The sequence below is a fragment of the Wolffia australiana genome, chromosome 15 (assembly GCF_029677425.1).
Source record: "Wolffia australiana isolate 7733 chromosome 15, ASM2967742v1".
Lineage (NCBI taxonomy): Eukaryota > Viridiplantae > Streptophyta > Magnoliopsida > Alismatales > Araceae > Wolffia > Wolffia australiana.
Window position 1 is genome coordinate 4,094,251 of NC_135849.1, and position 21,889 is coordinate 4,116,139.

Below are 21,889 nucleotides of genomic sequence, written 5' to 3' on the forward strand. Positions count from 1 at the left end.
AATTCATTCCTTACCTGAATTTAATGGACTGCCTGCTCAAAATCCCTTAGAATTTCTTGATGACTTCCATATTAGGTGTTCATCTCAAAACGTTCCAGGAATTTCTACAGAAATTTTAAAAATGAAATATTTTCCTCTAACTTTGAAAGACAGCATTTTCTTGGTATCGTAATTTAGGAATCACCTTTAACTCATGGGATGAGATGCAAGGAAAATTTCTGCAAAAATTCTACCCTCTCTCCAAAACGAATTTCTATAGAAGGGAAATTCACAATTTCCATCCTCATGATGGAGAAGCTTTTAGTGAGTCATGGGAGAGATTCAATGATTTGTTGAGGAAATGTCCTCACCATGGCATTGAACAATGTCAATTAGCCCAAATATTTTATGAGTCTCTCTCTGATTTTATGAAAAACAAAGTAAATCTCGCTACCGGTGGAACGTTCTATACTGCATATGAGGACGAAGTTTTTGATATTTTGGAGAGAGTTGCAGAAACTGATTTGCAGGAGATTGGAGCCAATCAGAATGGGAGGAATGTGCAGCCCAAGAGAGCAGGAGTTCTGCAGGTCAACGCCAAGGAGGGAGAGCTACAAGCGGGTCTAAGGGAGACCAACCAGAAATTGGAGGAGCTCACCTCTACCTTGAAGAATGTCTTCCTAGGAAACTCTCCCATCATTAAAGCTAAGATCTGCTCTCTCTGTTTTAGCAGGGAACATGAAGATGGAGCCTACCAAGCCATGGAAGAAGAGGTGAAGGCCTTCAATCAGCTGCAACAACCGTGGGCAGGTCAAAAGCGGCCAAATTTCCAAAACGGAGAGGCCTTCCACCAAGGAAACAAGCCGGCAGCTCAACCCCCGTTCCAGTAGAGACAACAATTCCAGCACAGGCCTCCACAACAGTATCAGGTTTCATCTCAAACTCAACCTGATTTCTCTACATTAACCCCCGTCATTTCAGATATGATCGAAAAGCAAAACCAAAAGTTGCGGGCGGAGATGGAGATGCGAATGCAGGTGATGATGGAGTTCCAGACTAAACAAATGCTGGAGTCACAAGAGCAAATGAGGAAGCTGCTGGAGAGTTTCAGGCCACCCTCTGAGTCCCAAGGTATCCTTGCAGAAAACACTTGCACTTCTCAACGTTTTCCTACGAAACCCGTCATCAATCCATGCAATTTGCATCATATTCAGCATTCTAGCCATGAAGAAATGGATGAATTGGATCCTGAAGTTCTGGCAGCCTCAAGATTGAGGAATGGAAAAGAACTTCAGGATCCCTATAGGTATTCTGTAGAGAACGCTAGGAAGAAAGAGGATTCAAGGGAGCACGAAGGAGAGGATCTTCCCGACGGCGATGAACCCTTACCTTCCACAAGTGGGCAACACATACCTTATCCCTCTGCCCTAACGAGAAAGAAACCTGTCTTTGATTATGAAAACAGGTTGTTAGAGAACTTTAGGAAGGCCACAATGACAGTCACTGTGGAAGACATGCTTAGGTGTGCACCATCACTTAAGAAATATCTTAAGGACTCTTGCACAAATAGAACGAGTAGGGAAGTTGTTAAACTTTCCGAAAATGCCTCTAGCATTTTAAATGACATAGCTATAAAAAAGAGGGATCATGGTGCCCCTTTTATCACTTGTGACATAGGAGGAAAGACTTTTTCAAAAGTCTTGTTAGACACAGGAGCAAGCATCAGCATCATTCCGACAACATTGTATGAGGAATATGGCTTCGGGAAGCTTGAAGAGATCCATATGGCCTTACTCTTAGCCGACGGAACGGTCAGGCAACCTGAGGGACGATTGACTGATGTCACTATCACTGTAGAAAATTGTGAAATTCTTGTAGATTTCATAGTAACTGATGTAAAAATTTCAGGAAACTTTAGCTTGGCTCCTATCATTCTAGGAAGACCGTTTTTAGTGACGGCTAGGACTATCATGGACTGGGAAAAGGGGACTGTCGAGTTTAAGATAGGGAAGGAAAGAGTTCAACTTGACATCTCTAGAATGATGAAGTGCCCCTTAGGGAGCAATGAAGAGCTCAGCTTCTGCACAGAAAATGAAGGAGAAGAGGGAAGAGTGAAGGAGTACCTATCCAACATAGAAAGTAGAGAGCTAGATGATGAACTCTTAGACTCTGCAGAAGTAAAAGCTCACCCAGAACTTAAACCACTTCCCTCTACCCTCAAGTATGCCTATTTACACTGTACAGAAAGTTTACCTGTGATTATATCTTCATCCCTCACTCCAACACAAGAAGAGAGCTTACTCAAAGTGCTTAAAGAGCATAAATCGGCCATAGGGTGGACTTTTGATGACATCAAAGGAATTCCATCTTCAATTTGTGAGCACAGAATATTTCTAGAAGATGAAGCTAGACCCTGTAGAGAACATCAGAGGAGGTTGAATCCTCACATGAGAGAAGTCCTAAAAGGAAATTCTCAAGTGGCTTAATGCCGGCGTCATCTATGCGATTTCCGATAGTAGATGGGTAAGCCCGGTACATAAGGTTCCTAAGAAGTGAGGAGTGACTGTTTAGCTGAATGATAAAGGAGAAGAAGTGCAGAAGAGGCTAACCACTGGGTGGAGGGTGTGCATTGACTATCGGAAATTGAACAAGGCTACCAAGAATGATCATTACCCATTACCCTTCATGGATCAAATACTAGAAAAATTATCGGGCAGCATTATTTCTGTTTTCTTGATGGTTATTCAGGATATAACCAAGTGAATATCCATCCTGAGGACCAAGAGAAGACGACCTTCACGAGTCCTGTAGGGACATATGCCTTTAGGCGTATGCCTTTCGGGCTATGTAATGCGCCGCCACATTCCAACGATGCATGAATGCACTCTTCTCCGATCTAGTGGGGGAGTGCTTAGAAATATTTATGGATGATTTTTCTGTATTTGGATCCACATTTGAAAACTGCCTCCTTAGCCTCACCAAAGTATTGAAGAGGTGCATTGAGTCGAACCTCGTACTAAGTTGGGAAAAATCTCATTTCATGGTGCAGGAGGGAGTAGTGCTGGGCCACATGGTAAGCAGCCGTGGCTTGGAAGTGGACAAGGCCAAGATCGAGGTCATCCAGGGCCTTCCACCTCCAACCAACCTAAAAACCCTTGGGGGTTTCCTCGGCCACGCGGGTTTCTATAGACGTTTTATCCTTGATTTTGCTAAAATTTCTAAACCGCTTACAAACCTTTTATCGTCTAAAAATAATGATTTTGAACTAACACTAGAGGCTAAGAATGCATTTGATAAATTAAAAGAAGCTTTAGTAAATGCACCTATCTTGCAAGGGCCCGATTGGACCCTTCCTTTTGAACTAATGTGTGATGCTTCTGATTTTGCAGTAGGTGCAGTGTTAGGTCAACGAATTGACAAGAAACCCGTGGTCATCTACTACGCCAGTAGAACATTAGTGGATGCACAGCTGAATTATTCTACGACCAAAAAGGAACTACTGGCTATTATTTTTGCATTAGAAAAATTTAGGTCTTATTTGTTAGGAAGTAAAATTACTGTTTTTTCTGATCATGCAGCTATTAGATATTTATTAGCAAAGAAGGAGGCAAAACCTAGGTTGATTAGATGGGTGTTACTATTACAAGAATTTGATTTGGAGATTAAGGACAAGCGAGGATGTGAAAACGTAGTAGCAGATCACCTCTCTCGAATTTTAAACACCCAACCTGCGTTAATAAACGATGCATTTCCGGATGAACATGTCCTAACCGCACAAGGAGCATCGCCTCCTTGGTATGCGCATATTGTCAATTTCTTGGTTTCAGGACAAATTCCAACAGGTTGGACGTCTCACGAGAGGAAGAAGCTGCTTAAAGATGCAAGATTTTACTTTTGGGAAGACCCGGAGCTATTCCATCAAGGCCAAGATCAAATTTTGAGGCGGTGCGTCCCCGAGAGCGAGCAAAGGAGCATCTTGGAATTCTGCCATTCCAAACCTGGAGGAGGACATTACTCTGCTAAGGTAACCGCACATAAAATTGTTGAATCTGGTTTTTTTTGGCCTACGTTATTTCAAGACGCTCAAAAGTTTTATAACACACGTTTATCATGCCAAGCATCCATCGACATAAGTAGGAAAGATAGAATGCCTCTACAACCCATTCTAGAAGTAGAAATATTTGATTTATGGGGAATAGATTTTATGGGACCTTTTCCTAGTTCAAATGGGTATGAATATATATTGATGGCTGTCGATTATGTCTCCAAATGGGTGGAGGCCATCCCCTCAAAAACAAATGACAGCAAGGTAGTGACTAATTTTATTGAGAAACATATTTTTTATAGATATGGATGCCCACGAGCGATCATTAGTGACGGAGGATCACACTTTACAAATTACAACTTTAGGAACCTCCTCAAGAAATTTGGTGTTCATCATCGAGTCACTACCCCTTATCACCCCTAAGCGAATGGCCAAGTGGAATTATGCAATCGGGAGGTTAAGAAAATTTTGAGGAAAATAGTGCGTCCAGATGGGAAAGATTGGTCTAGGAAGCTCGACGAGGCATTATGGGCTTATAGGACAGCTTACAAAACCCCTCTCGGCATGTCTCCCTTCCGCCTTATCTTTGGCAAAGCTTGTCACCTACCACTTGAGTTAGAACACAAGGCCCTTTGGACTATTAGAAAACTCAACCTAGATTTGGATAGAGCCGGCAAGCATAGACTTCTTCAATTGAATGAGTTGGAAGAGTTAATAAATGAGGCTTATGAGAATTCGAAGATTTATAAAGCCAAGATGAAGATGTTTCATGACAAGAGCTTGAGGAGAAGAATCTTTGTGGAGAATCAAAAAGTATGGCTGTACAACTCTAGACTAAAACTCTTTCCAGGTAAATTGAAAACGCGATGGGATGGTCCCTTCCTTGTTCAGCAGGTTTTTGAGAATGGAGCCGTCACAATTTTAGATCCTACGTCTCAAAGACGATTCACTGTGAACGGGCAACGGCTCAAACCCTACTTAGAAGAAGAAGATCTTCACAGCCCCATGAATATTACGTTAGAAAAGCCATCGCATGATAGCTCATGATCCAATTAGTTTTTGTTTTTACTACATTTCCTATTCTCTATGCTTGGTTATTTTCCTTGTTTTGTTTTTGTTTCTAAGTTTTTGTTTCTGTTCTCGTGTGCAGCCACTCCGATCCACGCCCACCTAACACGTCACTGGACAACACGCATGCTGATCGCCGCCCTTCCTTCCATGGTTTGGTAGTCCTTTCTCCATCCTCTCAATTATGATTTGTCATGTAGGAACATGCCTTTTATTGAGGGGGGGAGGGGAGTACATTTACATGCATTATCCATGAAATTTTTTTCGCTTTTGCATTCACAAACCATGGATATTTGATGATCTTAGGAGATGATTGTCCAATGATATGCATGATAATTCGATTCTTTTCAAAAGGGTAGAAATGCAAGAGTGGCCAGCTAGGGAATCCTAGGTGAAGTAAGCCTAGCTAGGTGCACTACGATCCATACCACGACAGTCATATCTATTACCATTATACTTCTCTCACCTCACCATCCACCTCGGGTTGAGTTAGCACTTACATGCACGAAAATTTTTAGCTTTAGTGGAGAGTAGGGTTAGTGTTAGCTCATTGGCAGTATTATTATGACGTGAGTGAAGCTCCCTGACCCATGAAGGATACATAACTTCGTCGGGGGAATAAGCTGCCGGTCTACTAAGGACGGCACATGGGTAGTGGATAAGCGCCACCAAACTATCAAGTGAAAGCTGCACTACGCATAAACAAGCAAAAGCTTGCATCATAGTATTAAAGTTGATTGTCATCAAAAATGACCAACAAGCAGCAAATGCCAAATAAAATAAAGGTGGAAAAGCTGTCTCCCATGTGTTTGAGCCGATGCTACTATAGCCATAGTATTGAGCTAGCATTAATACCACTCTCACGCCTGCTCAGTAGTGCGCTTGGGGTGTTAACTCGATCTTATTCCATATACTATGTACTTACTATATGTACTCCATAGATCATGTGCACTTAGTTGAGGTTTAAGGCTGAGATAGATCCTAAATTTCTTCTACGCTGGTCAATTTTAATTGCTGAAAATACTCCTTGAGAAGAGCATGAATCAAAGTTATCGGAAGTCAAAATTCACCTTGAGATCATCTTCTATTCTCACCTGCATGTCATTACTAAGGGACTAGTAATGATCTAAGTTGGGGGGTGTTTGATGACTCTAAAATATGTCATCAAATAATCAAGTTCTTAAGTTTAAATTCATTACAATTATCTTGTTAATTCATGCTAAGTTCATGCATATGTATTGTTTTATGAAATCACTAACCCCACTTGATTCTTTGAATCAAGTGGAATATATTTAACATTTTATGGCTAGTGAACATTCAGAAACAGGTTAAGAAGATCAAGGAAGAGAGGAGGATCAAGAGAAGTGGGCAAAAATTCAAAGTGGCAAAAATTACGAAAATGCCCCTGGGCATGACTTAAGAGAAAACCTATAAATACTCTCTTGAGAGAGGAGTTTAGGTGTTCAGAATTTTCTCTAAGGAAACAAGGGCTTGGAGAAGAGGATTTCTGCACCCTCCAATAGCTGCTGAGCATTGGAGTTGGGAGGAGAAACAAGCTGAAGATTAACTGAAGATCGAAGACCTCCACCTCGCCGCAAGGAAGTGACCTTGGTTGGAGTGAGTTCTTCAGTTCAGTGGTGTACTCTTCCCATTTCAGACAATCTCAGTTGGGGCTGGAGAATCATCAAAGGTTCTTCAGCATTTCCCAATCTGTGTTGTTGCTTTGTGTTAGTTTGAATATCAGTTCATAGTTCTTGTGTTTGTTTGTGTTTGTTTATTCCTTTGTTCAAGCTCCTATCAATCTACTCCACCTATCAGAAACCTATCTGCATAAACGAAAGTTTGCTTGAGCTCCTGTGCAGCGCAAGGGGCAGGCACCTGTGCGCGCACGCCACATGCACCGCTGTGCGCTCGCGCACAACAGCTGCAACCGCTGGTCGCACGGGCTTGTGCGCCTGCGCCGCAAGTGTTGCCGCACACCCGCGCGGACGTGCAACACACTTGTTCGAGCGTGTTGCAGGCGGGTGGGCGCTTTTGAGGCCGTGGCCGCGAGCTTGTGTCGCGCAGCCACGAGCCCACTCTGTGTGCACGCAGCTGCTTGCACCGCAAGCAATTGTGAGCTCGTGCAGCTTCCCCCTGCGAGCTGCAGGTTCTGGTCGTGCATAATCAAACACCTGTTAGGTGTTTGATGAATTGACTAGACCGTAGTTGCAGCCCATTTCATTATTTAATTGAAACTATAGGATTCTGCTTGTGGTTAAACTCAGATTCTAATCTTGCGGAGTAATCCTGAGTGGTACAAGCTACTGGAAGAATTATCGAATTGGACTGTAGATATTTCTTTCCATTTCTGAAATTCAACATTCTGATCTGATAATTCAAAGTGAACCGAAGACATTTTCTGCTGTTTCTCTGCTCCCTGAGGATCGACCCTCACTCTCCCTAAGCCGTGAGGTTATAAATTTTGTTGTATAAGCTCTCAACCTCACACGATTATCTTGCTAAATAACCAGTAAAAATCACAGTAAAATTGAGCTTATCATGATGGTGGCTCCGAAGATGTCTCTAGTGGATCGGGTTGGCGTGCTCCATCAATATGTAACTTTAGACATCATCGTTCTATCTCCAAAAGTCTTAGGTTAGTGCTCCTTAGATATTTGAACTCCATGCCTCATCCGTATGAGACCTTTCTTATAGTTGTCCATGCCAAACCTTTTCACAAGGGTATTTATGTACATAGATTGGGGTAATCCTAGCAACCTTCTTGATCTATCTCTTTAAATACAGATTCCTAATACGTAGGTTGATTCTCCAGAATCCTTCATGGCAAAGATGTTGGATTACCATGTCTTTACTGATGACGACATCCATGCATCATTCGCAATTAGTAGAGTATCACCCATATATTAGATCGAGAAAGTGATTGCACTCCCATTGGTTTTCTTGTATACACAAGGTTCAACTTCATTCTTAATTAAGTCATTAGATCTAATACCCTCATCAAATCTGTGATTTGAGCTCGTCAAAGCTTCTTTTAAACCATAAGTGGATTTTTGAAACTTGCACACCTTATCTGGAAATTCCTTGGATGCATAACCCCTCAGGTTGTATCATATACACTTCTTCCTCAAGGTTTCCATTGAGAAAAGCAGTCTTGACATCCATTTTCCCAGATCTCACGGTCATTTTGTGTAGATATGACGAGAAGAATTCTGATTGACTTTATCATGGCATCTAGCAAAAATGTTTCATCATTGTCAACTCCTTGCCTTTGATAATAACCTTTTGCAACTATTCTTGCCTTGTACGTGTCAACTTGTCCATCGACACCAATCGATTTTTGAAAGAACCACTTACACCCGATAGGTACTGTATGATAACATGATAAATGCATGGGAATTTACATACATTTTAAATGAGTTTGGTAGTATTAATTTAGAATTGATTATGCTATTATTTGAGTTAACTAAATCTTTATGCATTAGCTATAAATTCCAATTTTACACATTATGGTGACTTTTCACTAACCTCCTTGACTTCTCTGAAGCCAAGAAGTTTGATTACTGATTAGTGTTTTATAGTTCCAGGCATGTAGAATTTACACGAATGAGAAGATACAATTCTTAAGGAGTTGGAGCTTAGAGATTCTCAAAAGGAGCTTGAAACGATCAAATGGTGTGTGGGCCATCAAAAGAGAAGCTAGAGGGGGAAAGAAGCTGAAGATCTCAGGAGGAAACTCTCGACCAAAGAGAGGCAAATAATAGGCAAAATAGCATTTGATCTAAATATCAAATGGTGTGTGGGCCATCAAATAGTATTTATACATTGAAAAAGAGGCAAAATGGGAGGAACAAATAATATAAAATGCCCAAATGGGCATTTTAGTAATTCTTCCAATGTATAATACTATTTTCTCCCTCATTTTCCCTTGCTCTTGACATGCTCTAGCAAGTGGCTAGTGATAAGCCGAAAAATCACGTAAAATTACGTGGTCGTTGCGCTTTTTAGACTTATGCAATAAATTTATAATTCCCTTAATTACTAAATAAGAATATAGAGCAAGCAAGGGGTCGATCCGCAAGGAGGCAACAATTCAGAATTTTCAAACAATTTTTATGAATCAAGTCAAGTAATTTTGAAGTTTGCAATATTTAATTCAATTAATATTAAATAATATTCTTAAAATAATCAAAATTAAGTAAAACTTAATTTTGATTTCGGTCAGATAATTCCAGATAAGAATATTATTATTATTTTAAGCTCATAAAAATATAAATTATTAATTTCCCAATTTAATAAAATTTATAATAATTTTCAGAATTAAAATTGGAAAATTAATAATCAAGAAAGTGATTTTTGAATTGGAGTTCAAAATGGATGAATTTTCGGTTCAAATTTTATTTTTGGGTTTTTTATATATTAAATTAAATTCCTAAACAATAAAAACCGAAATCTAGAGAGAGAAACAAATCAAATTAATCTAGAGAGAGAAAGTGAAGAAATTGGGGAAAGCCCCAATTTCGACCCTAAATTAAAAATGTAATGAAGCAGAAATGTCCTAAAATGCATAATAATTAATTATCAAAAGTCAGATCTCGAATCCAAATCAAAAAGAAGTGCTGATGCATTCAAAACATGAATCTAGGGCATGTACATTTCGCCCATGCCAAGGCGTTTTCGAATCGTTCTAGAAGATGATCAAATACAATTCAGAAACTTACAAATTTGATAAAGAGATCCAGATCTGATGACTTCCAGAATGCCTCCTGTGTCCTTCCTGGCCAATTGCTTGGGGAGAGCCTCCAAAAGTGAATTTCGCCTTTTTTCTGACCTCTATTTAAAGATCCAACCATCCAGATTGTAGAGGAGGAAAAGACGAACCTGCCCTCAAAATTTCAGCCCAATTGGAGTTGTAGATCTCAAGATATCGCAGTTTTAGTGAGATCAAATGTGGGCCGTTGGATCTCTTTTATTTTCTCTAAAAAATCGGAATTTCCTATTGGCTGGGCTTGATTTTCTCGCTTTCCGTGTTTCGGGACACGTGCACCCTCGTTGTCCGCGTCGGCCGCACTTTTTCGCTGCTTTTTAAGAAAACAGAAAAGGACAAAATAGTGCTTTTTTCGCTTGGTTAGAAGAGAGAGAGAGAAAAAGAAAAAAAATCATTGTTTCAAATAAACGCCAATGATCGGCGTCGATTTCCGCGTACGCGGAAAATCGACGCCGTTTGATTGCGTTAATTTAACAAAATACGTCGGTGGCCGCGTGCAATTATTGCACGCGTCCCACCGACCAAATATGCATCTCTCTTTGTTTTATTTTATTCTCTCTCTCTTCCGTTTTTTTTTTTTTTAATCTCTCTCCTCCTAGCCGCTTTTCCTGACTTTTCTATCTTCTCTCTCTTCCGCCTTTGTTTTCTCTCTCCTCTCTAGCCGCTCTTTCTGACTTTTCAAATCTCTCTCCTCCTATTAAATATCTTTTCTTCTCTCTCCTCTCTAGCCACTCTACTCTCTCTCCTCTCTCTTCCGCTTTTCTCTCTCTCTCTTTTAATCACTCTATTTGACTTTTCCTATCTCTCTCCTCTCTTCTCTCCTTTCTTATTTAATTAATATATCCCTTCATTCTTGAATTTCGTAATGACGGGATATTCATTTTAAATGCATTTAAAATGCAAAATAAATAATCAATATATTATTTAATTAAATAAAAATCATTTCTTGCCTAAATAATGGTCAGAAAAATTCAGAAAAATTCATAAAAATATGGGAAAATTTCAGAAAAATCAGGAGATGATTTACTGACCTTAAACCAAGCAAATAAAATCATGTAAAAATATTTCTTCACTGAAACAATGTCAAATTCCATGTAAAAAATGATAAAAAATATGAAATAATAGAAAAACGACATGTTAACTGATTTCAATGTATTTTATCATGATAACATGCAAATATGACCATTAAAACACAAAAATAGATTGTATAATTCAGTAATTAAGTATATTAATTTGCATGTTATCAGCTAGTCAGTAGCATAATGCATTTTTTGAATCCAAGTTGTTCAACCTGCTTGATGTAAGTTTGTTGAACTTTTCATTTAATCTGCTATCTTGTTTCCATTCAAAAATACTTGATCCTAACAAAATATGAGGATCCAGACTTGATAGGTAGCAATAAAGGCCCATCACATTTATATTAATGTTTAGGAACTTAGATGTCCATTTTCCCATCATTATATATCCATTTACCCTTTAAATCCATAAATTTCTCACTCAAAACACTCATATTTCCTCATTTCTATATTTAGATTTGACTATTGCATTCTCTAGACCTTCATCCATATCCCTAATTGGTTACCTTAAAATTTCGGGGCCGCGATCATCCTCGTTGATAGCTGGCCGACTCACATCCAGCCCGATCGACACGTTAAGGCAAATGTGAAACACCTGGGTTCCAATACCCCCGGTAAAGCAAATCCGCCTGTCTGACTGTTTTGATTTTCTTCTGCACGTGCTTCTTATTCTCGATGTTTTATTGCGTTCACGTGTTCGGGTTCATCGCGTTTGTGTTTGTTGTGTCACATTTGTATCATCGTCAGTTGTGTCGTTTCATGTTGTCGTGTTTGGGCCATTGAAATTGTGTCCAAAACATATTTTAATTTTGTATTAAGGGGGGTTCTGTGTATAAGACCCCCCCCCCCCAATGGCACTAGTGTCCTTACTAAGGGCTCCCCTGCCCTTAGTAAGGGCCATCGTGCCCCCGTATAAGGGGCACGATGGAGCCCTAGCACCCTCAGAGCAGCTTATTTTGAGTAAGGATTTCTTTGCTTCTTGCTGGTCTCACAAAGAACAAAAGGAGAAGGAGAGCAAGAAAGAGGAGGAAGAAGGGAAGGAAGGAGAAAGAGAATGCTGTTGCCCCGTGGCTTGGCTGGTGATCTCCTTCAACCACTCAACACACGCCCCATGTAGTTGGCAGTCCACGATAGTGTGGTCACTACACCGCTTGACCGCGCATTTACAAGGAAGACAGGGGTAGGGAAAATGACTGCGAGCACTACGCTATACGCTTTTAGTGCATGGTTCATGCTACTAACTTGCGCTTGCGAAACACATCTTGGTGCGCTTGGTAGATGACCGCGAGCACTACGCGTTGCGGTCAACAATCCGTGAAGCATGCTCCATGATCCAACGGGCATTAAAGCTAGCTGTCGCACCGTACGATTACTCCCGTTGCCATCTGCGACAGCTTCGTGCCCGAGCGTGGCCCCACCATGACCGCACGTTGATCTGCTGCTGCCCTAGTGTCAACGCCGACCGTTTGCATATATGCTTGTGCACCCTCCAGTCGGTTGCACGACAAAAGTACTGAATCCGGCATCGACCCACTCGACGACGCCAGTGCTATTGCGACTGTGTGACCGTTGAGGACGACGCAGGGGTCCAATAAGCGCTACCGGCCCTCCTCTAGAGCCAGCCTGTCCCTGGTCATGTGCTCGCCACTCCCTGGTTGCGCATCGCACGCGTCATACTCATCACATGCTTGCCTAACGTCAATGGCCGCGGTGGACTACACGTTGACCGCCTTACACTCCAAGTTGTTGTGGGATTGCCAGAGTCAACGTCTCCTGCCAGTGCATGCCTACAAGCCTCGCTTGTGCCGGCGGGACTGGAGCATTGTGACGCCCTGATGGGTTGTCCTTTCCCCTCAACTTTGCACCGGTCTACCTTCTGTTGCACGCCTAGTGTTTGCGCTGCCTACCTTCCTTTGAACGCCGCTCGCATCCGCCGCATGATGGCTCGTGCCGACCCATCTTAAGTCGCTCCACCAGACCCAGCCAATCGTTTCAGTCACGTCCTCGATGTACGTCTCTCCCAACTTGCCCTCGCGTCCAACCTCCGAATACCACTCCTACAGCGTGACACCGCCACCAGACAAACTAAGCCTTGCCCCAAAACAGCATGCATCTACCTATCTGTGCCCACCGGCACGTGCTCGACGAAGACGCCGACGATGAACGACGCTATTGACAAGGTACGTTGTTCCTCTTTCTTGTCAGTTATATTACGTCCTTCAGTATATTTTCAGCTGCACTCCACTGCGCTCGGATTAAAATTAGGTGAGAGTTCATACATCAAAAAATAAGAATTGAGTGAATTTCCATTAACGGGTCGAGCCAGTCCGTTATGTGTGAGGGCCAACGGAATTATTATGTTCGACACTATAGTCGCCGTCTTCGCTCTAATGAGGGTCAGAAGGTCAGCGTCACCGTCAGTAGTCGCCCATCCTGGAGCTCAGAACGCAGCAAATCCCCACGAGTCAGGGCCTACAAGTACGTTCGCCTGAGATCCATCACATCACGTAGTTATGCTCCCCTTAGGTATTTATCCATCGAGCGGCGTCATTGACGACGTCCACCATCATCTAGGTATTTGAGTATCATCTCGGTACCAACCCGATGACGTCTTGACAACATCCGGGATCATTCATCTACACCATTTATTCATTTTATCTCTATCTCCATATTTTGACCACTTTCTATCTCTAGAGCATGTTCTTCCTCTCTGTAAAGTTTGTCATTATCTCTATTTTGCACCATCTTCCATTTCAAAATCCAAAAAAATAGCATTCAAATTTCATCAACTAGGCGAAACACTGTTGTGCGGTGTCATGTGGCGGGTATGCAGCACGAACACCATTCTGCCCCCCAATTTCTGCTAAGTCCTGACTCAATTTGGATGACCACAGTTGGGCCGACCCGCTAGGCCGGTGTACATGGGCCATAGTCGGGCCCCCAACCCAAAGGCCCAAAGCAGAGCTATCACTGCTACCACCGCCACGGCCCCCCACACCCCCCCTTACCCCACTTCTAGAAATAGCAAATTATTTGTTTTGGGCATTTAAAATTGTAACCAATCAGGAAAAATCTCTAAAAAAATTTATGCATTAAAAGTCAGAAACAGTTTTCAAATTAATATAGTCAGTTTAAAGTAAATTTAGCATTTAAAAAATTATAAAAAGTCTCTAACTCTTGTTTTTATTATGTCTACAGGTTTTTGGTGTAAATTCTATAAAAATCTATAAAATATATTTTCTATTCCTAGCGATTAATTAAAATTAGGAAAGTTAGTATAAAATATTGTTAGTGTTTCCTTTGTACATATGCTTCAATTTAATCATAGAAAACATATAAATTAACTAAGAGTCAACAGAAATCCCAGAAATTCTATTTATCATTTTTAAATGCATTTCCTTCATTTACAAGCTATGAAAATTTCTGAAATTAAACTTGTTCCTCTCTGTGGATCGACCACTTACTTTCCCTATATTAATAATAAAGTATTTAATTGGATATTTTCATAAATAGTTTTGGTTAAATCTGAATTAAACCAACGACATTAACCCCCTTTAGTTATTCCCATTGTACTATCTATATTATTGACTGAAGTTTGACGTGCAGAGATATTTTTGACAGTGGAAAGGGAGAGGAGCATTATGTGGTCTCTAAAAGTTTTGTTTCATATTTTTTTTTGCAATTATTATTATTTTTTCAGATTAGTTGTTTTATACAGTGTAAAAGATCTCAAAGCTAACATTTAATAGCTCTATAATTTGTGGGTAAGACTAGAAAATTGGAAGACTCTTGTGCAGAATTGGAGGAGACATTTGTGGAATAGAACAAGGATATGGCTGAGATTTCTAATTTTCTGAATAGAGTGATGAGATAGAGGGAATTTATGATCCAGCTGACAGAAAAAATCATCCAAGAGTCCATGGGGATATACATATGAATGTGAATTTTAAAATAGACCCTTATCTTCATCAAATTTTGCTATCATTTTATGGAAAATTTAATGAAGATACTTATGAGTACTTATATGATATTGCGTAGAAATGTGAGTCTTATAACACTACAGGAGGTACTTCAAATGCTTTGAAAATTGGAATTTTCCCTCAAACTCTTAAGATTAAGGCAAAATATTGGTTCCAATTACCATCAATATGTATATTATATCAAATATGAGCATTCGTCTAAGCTACCTTACTGATAAGTTTAGTTTGATTGAGATACTGCTTTTGGCCATTGTTCATGCGAGGGCTTCATAGATGGTTTGGATATTTATATTTATGTTGAAATTTTGGTTTAGATGTAGTTTGAAAATAATAGTTTTCAAAAACAGAAATGGGTCCACTTAAATGTGAAACGGTACATGCTTAAATATGTTAGTTTACAATGGCTAGGTTATGCCCAAGAGGGGAGGTGATTAGGCCTTTATAATTTTTCTAATTTAAACTATTCAAAATTATATAATTTTCCACCTATTTAGTGTGGGATGGTTGAAGGAGGCCAAGACACAGATTTGTATTGATGTTAGGGCTAGTCCCTTATTTCTGTTTTGGGGATATCCAACCAATAGTTTTTGAAATCCCTGACCCAAGTTTTATGGCCCCCAAGCAAAACACTTGGTAAAAAGGAATACACTAGATATCGAAAAATAAAAAAAAATTGGTGAAGAGTTCAATGTCCTTAGCCCCCTTTGCTTCATGGGATCTGCAAGTCCTCCACCTTCTCAAATGTCTCCCTTTACTTGCCCACATACCCAAGTCTACATAATACCCACAATGCCCTAAATTTTTGTCAGAATTCAAGTTGTAATCACGCAAACTCACAAACAGCTACTAATGATTTTCAACTTTTAAAAAACATATTAATTCGGGTTCAACATAATATGTATGAAAGATAAAATATAGTCAGAAAATAGTGTGCTCAACCAGATATATATGCAACATGATATGAAATATAACTCAATGGATTTCAGGTTTATATATCTCTCTTTATTATTCAATGCCCTTAATTTCTGGTCTCTCTTCAGTCTTCAACTTCTTCTCATTTCCTCCCAAATAGTTCTGACCTCTTTGATTTTTAATATAATATATATTTTCTCAATATTGATCCACTCTTTATCTAAGACCTATCTCTTATAAGAATGGAAATCTAGCCCGTTTGATGATTGAAACCTCAGATCTTTGCCTATTCTATTTTCCCTTGAATGTTCCATTTTTATCTTCTTCTTTAAATTTCCATCATCCTACTGATCAGCCTGAAATCAATAAAAAATGAAAAAAGAAACCTAGACGTACAAGGAATGGTGATTGAATCCTTAGTTCTTTCTCTTCTCTTTGTTGCCTTGTGGGAGATGATCACAATGGGAGCACAAGATTAAAGGTCTTCTCTATCTTTCTTGGGACATATTTCTTGCAGATAGGGTGCTTAAGGAGAGATCTTTCAACTTCAAAGGTAGAGCTAAAAAGGAGGGGAAGTTCTTCCTCTCTACGAGAGAGTTGGGGGCAGCATTAAATGTACACAACTTTTTAATTATAGCGAGAAAACTTGCCTTTCTTGCCCTTTTCTATCTCTTACTAGTACAGTGTCGTGGAAGGACATTTTGGGACATCTATGAAACCTCAGACCTCCATAAAATGAGATCACATGGCCTATGTAAAGAAAAAAATAAAGATAGCATAGCATGGTCACCCATCAACTTTTAAATATTTGTCTGTTGTTCACAACCTAAATTATTCAAATACATTTTATGGCTTGATTATTTCAGTTTTCAAAATATTTCTAGAAAGCTTATTTCAATTTTCAAAATTTTCATTGGAAGAAGTGGCATTGATTTGATTCCTATAAAAACTTGAAATATGTCATTATTTAATGTATGGTTGACTTGAAAATGAGATGCATAAATTGATTGCTATTTGATCTGCCTCAACCTGGTAACCTGCCTTATATATTCATGTAGTTATGTGCTTAAAATCCTATTATTCTTAATTCATGTTGGAGAAGATTTTATTTAAAAGTCAAACAATGATTAGATGTCTATTTCATATTGAACATATCAATTACTCAAGGTTAATTGAGTAATTACAAAAGTGATATTCTAATTAATGTCTTTCACTTGCCAAAAAAATTCAATTTATCTAGAAATGAGGGATATATTCACACATGAAGTATATAGTTTACTATACAATTTTTTAGTCAATATTTGTTGGTCTGATCATTCGACCTTACCTGCTAAAAGCGCTATGTCCAGGATTCCATGACCATAGGTGATGTATTCATGTATAAGATGTTTTTTAGTCTCGAGCTCGTTCAAAAACTCCTTGGACACCATTTCAACTGTTTTTTTAAATGTAATTGACATTGGTTGATAGAGTTGCATGGGTTGACCAAATTCCATGTAGACTTCGTATATAAATTCATCAAAATCCATACAATGACTTGAAATTAATGCTCTTCAATCTTCTAAACATATTCATCATATGATCAGAAGGTTTATTTACTCTCATGTAATCAAATGTACTCTAAACATAAATTTTTTATGCATTGGTTCCACCACAAATAGCACTCTATTCCTAGCTACTAATAATTTGCTTCTGCATTAAATGATGGTCATTTTTCCACGTTTTATAATTTTTGTTACACAGGTGTAGAGTTTTAATGCTCATAAAGGATCGCAATTTGAGTATAATAGCAGAATTTAAAACTTTTACACATAATAAATTATCAAGGTCAAGAGGTTTATTTGAAACATTGAATATATGTTATATCAATAATTTCTATCACATGATTAGTACCTTATTCGTAATGGTTTTTACTCGTTAAGTAATTTTTATTTGTAATTTCTTTCAATAATTTCTGCTTTATTCGCAATGGTTTTATTCAAGTAATTTTCTCATCATGTTTGTGCTGTTCGACTAATAAAACGTAAATGTATATTCATATGATGAATATCTGGTTACTCTCTAATATTTTGAAACCAAGACTGATATACTTTCAAGAATTGCGTTTTATCTCATATACCCTGACATGCGAGATTTATTATTTTAGCCATATCATGAAATGAAATACAAATTCACACTACCATTTACAGCCCATCAAGTTTAGTAATGACAGACTAAATCATTGTCTTGACTTATAACATGTTCCACTTTTTTTCAAAATCAATAATAATATTAAATTATTAATAACTAAAGTTTTCAAACATTGCTGACTTTCAAAATATTTTGATAATACTGGATTTCACATTATTTAATAATTTTAACTAGGGATTTACTTAGCTGCAATGTTATCATGTCAATCTGGTTATAGAGAGTTTTCGGCTACCCAAATAGTTAGATCTAAAAACTTATTAAGAATCCTGCAATGATATCTTAAAAGACGAGATTGCATTTTTCATACACACGAGGACTAATCATCCCATTCAATTAATTGAAGAGTTAGTTCTCAATCATTGCAAACAAATACATGAAACTAGTGGATCCAGATGAAATTTGAAGATTAAAGTGCAATAAATGGGACATTTAATCGGGGTGATAGCATACTAATGCAGTACTAGTATTATCGATTCAGGGATGTTTTCTTGCATTAAAATTATCATATAATCGTGTAATTGGGCTACAAAACAAATAAACATTATCTTATAGGTAATTAACACTTTACAAATTGTTTGGTGTTAGTATGGAAATTGATGACTACATATTCTGAAATCCAATAATTAGGAAAATGTTTTTTTGTTTCAATCATTTTTTTGGACGAGATATTAATTTTTTGGCTGGAATTGCATTTTATAATCTGTAACATAGTTGTAAGAATTATAAAAGGGTTGAAATTTATTTCTTCTACTGTAATGAGTCATCATTTGATTTTCTCATGTAGAAATAATAATTATGAAAAGTGTGATTAAATCATCCAATTATCCTAATGCTATAATGATCAATCATTAGCTTGGAATTCATTATTTTTTAAGTATATACCAAAATAAAAAGGAGTGATTTAATTAACAATAAGTAAATTCTGAAGATTGAGTTGAGGGGAGGTGTAGGTAGGATAAAGGTTGGGGCATTAACTGGAATGAATGCTCCAGTAAAAAGTATGTGTGTGCATGTGTCATCACGGTATTGATCATAAGGATTAAACAAGTTGATGTAACACCTGGTGATGCATTGACACATCACCTTTAAATGTGGCGTGAATATTTTTTCCCAGGACATGGGGCTTCGCGCTCAGAAAAAAACCAAAAATATAAGCCTACTATTTTGAAGGAATCTTTTTTTTACAAATCAAGGAATAAAACCCTATAATGAGAGAATACTTTTTAAAAATAGAAGCCTGAGATTGCTTCAAAGCCATAGTATATGACCATCAGATGCTCAATCAAGGTGAAAGTTTTAGAGCCGCTTTCTCTCTACATAATTTATCTGTCCACACATTCTGATCTATTAAAAGTAGGCCTTCAATGATTTAAATCTTAAACTCGCAATTGTTTCCTATATTTGGTGGCTATTTAAAAGGAAGTGAGATGTGATATCACTGGTGCCATGGGTCACTGAGGATGAACAATACAGAAGCTTAGGAGTTCACCTTCATCTGAAAATTACTGTGGTCCTTGTCAAATACAATGTCATGGGATTTCTCTCTTTGACTTACATGTTTGTTCTTTATCATTCCTTTTTAGGCGAGATCCACTGCTTTATTTTATTATCTCACTTCCTATCTTATTCACACCTATTCAAGCATTTCGATACACCCTTTTTTCAATGAAAAGACTCTCCCACTATCACTAAACTTCCATTGATAGTTGCATCCATTTACATGGATGCACTTATTCATACCTATCTATCGCGCCTATATTTTCATTATCATTCCATCTCTCTACTTTTCTCATATTTTCTATACTTTCTATTGAATATGAATATTTTTTTATATCCCTATCAATTTTCTCTCTCGTCTCCTCATGTCATCATTTTCACCTTCCCACTACCTAACACTGCATAAGTATCACTTCTTATCTTTTGAACCATCATTTTAATAAAATAAATTCTTATTCAGTGTTTCTCAAACAGACAACCTATTCATCCCTATCCAAATATATTTCCATTGGTAAATTTAATAAATATTACTAACTAAACTTATAAAACGTACGGATGGTTATGTTCTTTCTCACTCCTTCTCTATTTTAGTATATTCTGTCCTATCTCTTTGATATTAACGTTTGTTATATATGTGTAAATATTATCTCCATATCCCTATGTCACCATTTTCAGATTCGGACTATCCAGTTGTTCATAAGTGTCACATCTTACCTCTTCATTCACCTCTTAATAAAATGAGACTCTCATTCACTGTTTCAATAGAAAACCTATTCACCTTTATCCAGATATATTTCCATGAGTAAATATTTAATAAATATTACTAACTAAACTTATACAATGTAAGGATGTTATAAAAAGCAGCTAAATTTTCATGTCATCTATTGGTGTCATTACCATTTTATTTTTGATAGTAGGCACTTATGCTCTATATCTGATTTCGTTTTATTTGAGTAAGTTACTTGACAGATACAGATAGCCACAGAAAACCATGAAACACCATGAACAACTAAAAAGCTAATCAGCCTTACTCAAATTCATATTTTCTTCAACTTTTACTGATTACACTTAAACACGAGCAGTAGAAGATCACTTCAATAGCGTGAAGATCACGAGCGGTACACAGAGTAATCAAGATGCTTCAAGTAGTAACGTAACAAATATTTATCCTGTGTGAATATCATCCTAAACAACAATGTGGGGATGCGAACTTCAAACCTATCATTAAATCAACGCTCTACTTCCTCTGAGTGATAACACTACATCAATATTAAATGATGGCAACCTTTCACATTTAACGTTGCCTTGTATGTCTCAACTTTTGTATCTATAGTCATATTTCCTTTAAATAACCATAAAAACTGATGTGTTTAATATTTTAAATATCCAAGGAGGGTTCACCAAGTATAATGATTTTTTCTTGTGCATGAACGAGCATTCCTGATTCATTAATTCTTACATCACCATAAGCGTTTGGTCTTGTTTTCTTGTGCAATAATATGACAAACACAGCATTGGATCATCTTACTGTAGCAGTTTTATGTTTTTCCCCCGCGTGGAAGGGAAATTTTTTTTTCAATGAGATAGTATTTATGTCCATGGCTGTATGGTTTATGTCTGAAATTCACCAACATAGAAGTTGAATCATTTTTTTTATGCTCTTTTCATTGGATATGTTTTCCTTTAACAAGATGTCCTTCTTGCAACAAACAATATTTATTCATCAGTTAGTAACATATGTCTCCATGTGTACATTTTAAGTATCCCATTAATCTACATAAGTTGTCATCATTTTCAGTTTGTTTGGGATAACCCCTTTCACATATGCCAGACACCCTATACTCTAATGTACAAAAAGCCACGTTTTTCTCTTTTTCATATTTCATATGGTGTAGAAGTCACATAATTGTACTACACATTCACTGTATATTAGAATATTTCAAGCACATGTTCCTAAAAATAACTGGTAATTTTGATAAGATCCTTATTGATTGCTGCATGTCCAACAAGGTGTATTGTCCTTATTCATCTCTCAATACTTATGTGGTGACAACAGAGGTTTCAGTTAAGTTAGGATACTATTGTCCTTCATGAACTGTGTAAACTTTATATCGAGGTATTATGCATCTTCTTTTGATCGAGGTGTCATGCTCTTTTGATATTTTTCACCTTTCTATTGTTTAATATGCTTTATTTCTTAAAATTATTGGACCTGAACTTCATCAATCATTCCCATCTCAATATAGAAAAAGTATTTAAAGTGATTAAGCACGAATATCATTTTCTTTTTAAACAAATATTAGACTGCATACATCACAATCTATTCGTTACTGTTTCCCTTGGTATATTCTCCACTATTATAGAACCCAAAAAT

General features: G+C 37.8%; 1 non-coding gene across 1 annotated transcript; it reads right to left on the reverse strand.

Moving 5' to 3' along the window:
* Window positions 1–251: 251 nt before the first annotated feature.
* LOC144713374 (small nucleolar RNA R71) lies at window positions 252–357 on the reverse strand. Its single transcript, XR_013584036.1, has one exon. It is a non-coding gene; the product is annotated as a small nucleolar RNA R71 (small nucleolar RNA).
* Window positions 358–21,889: the final 21,532 nt, after the last annotated feature.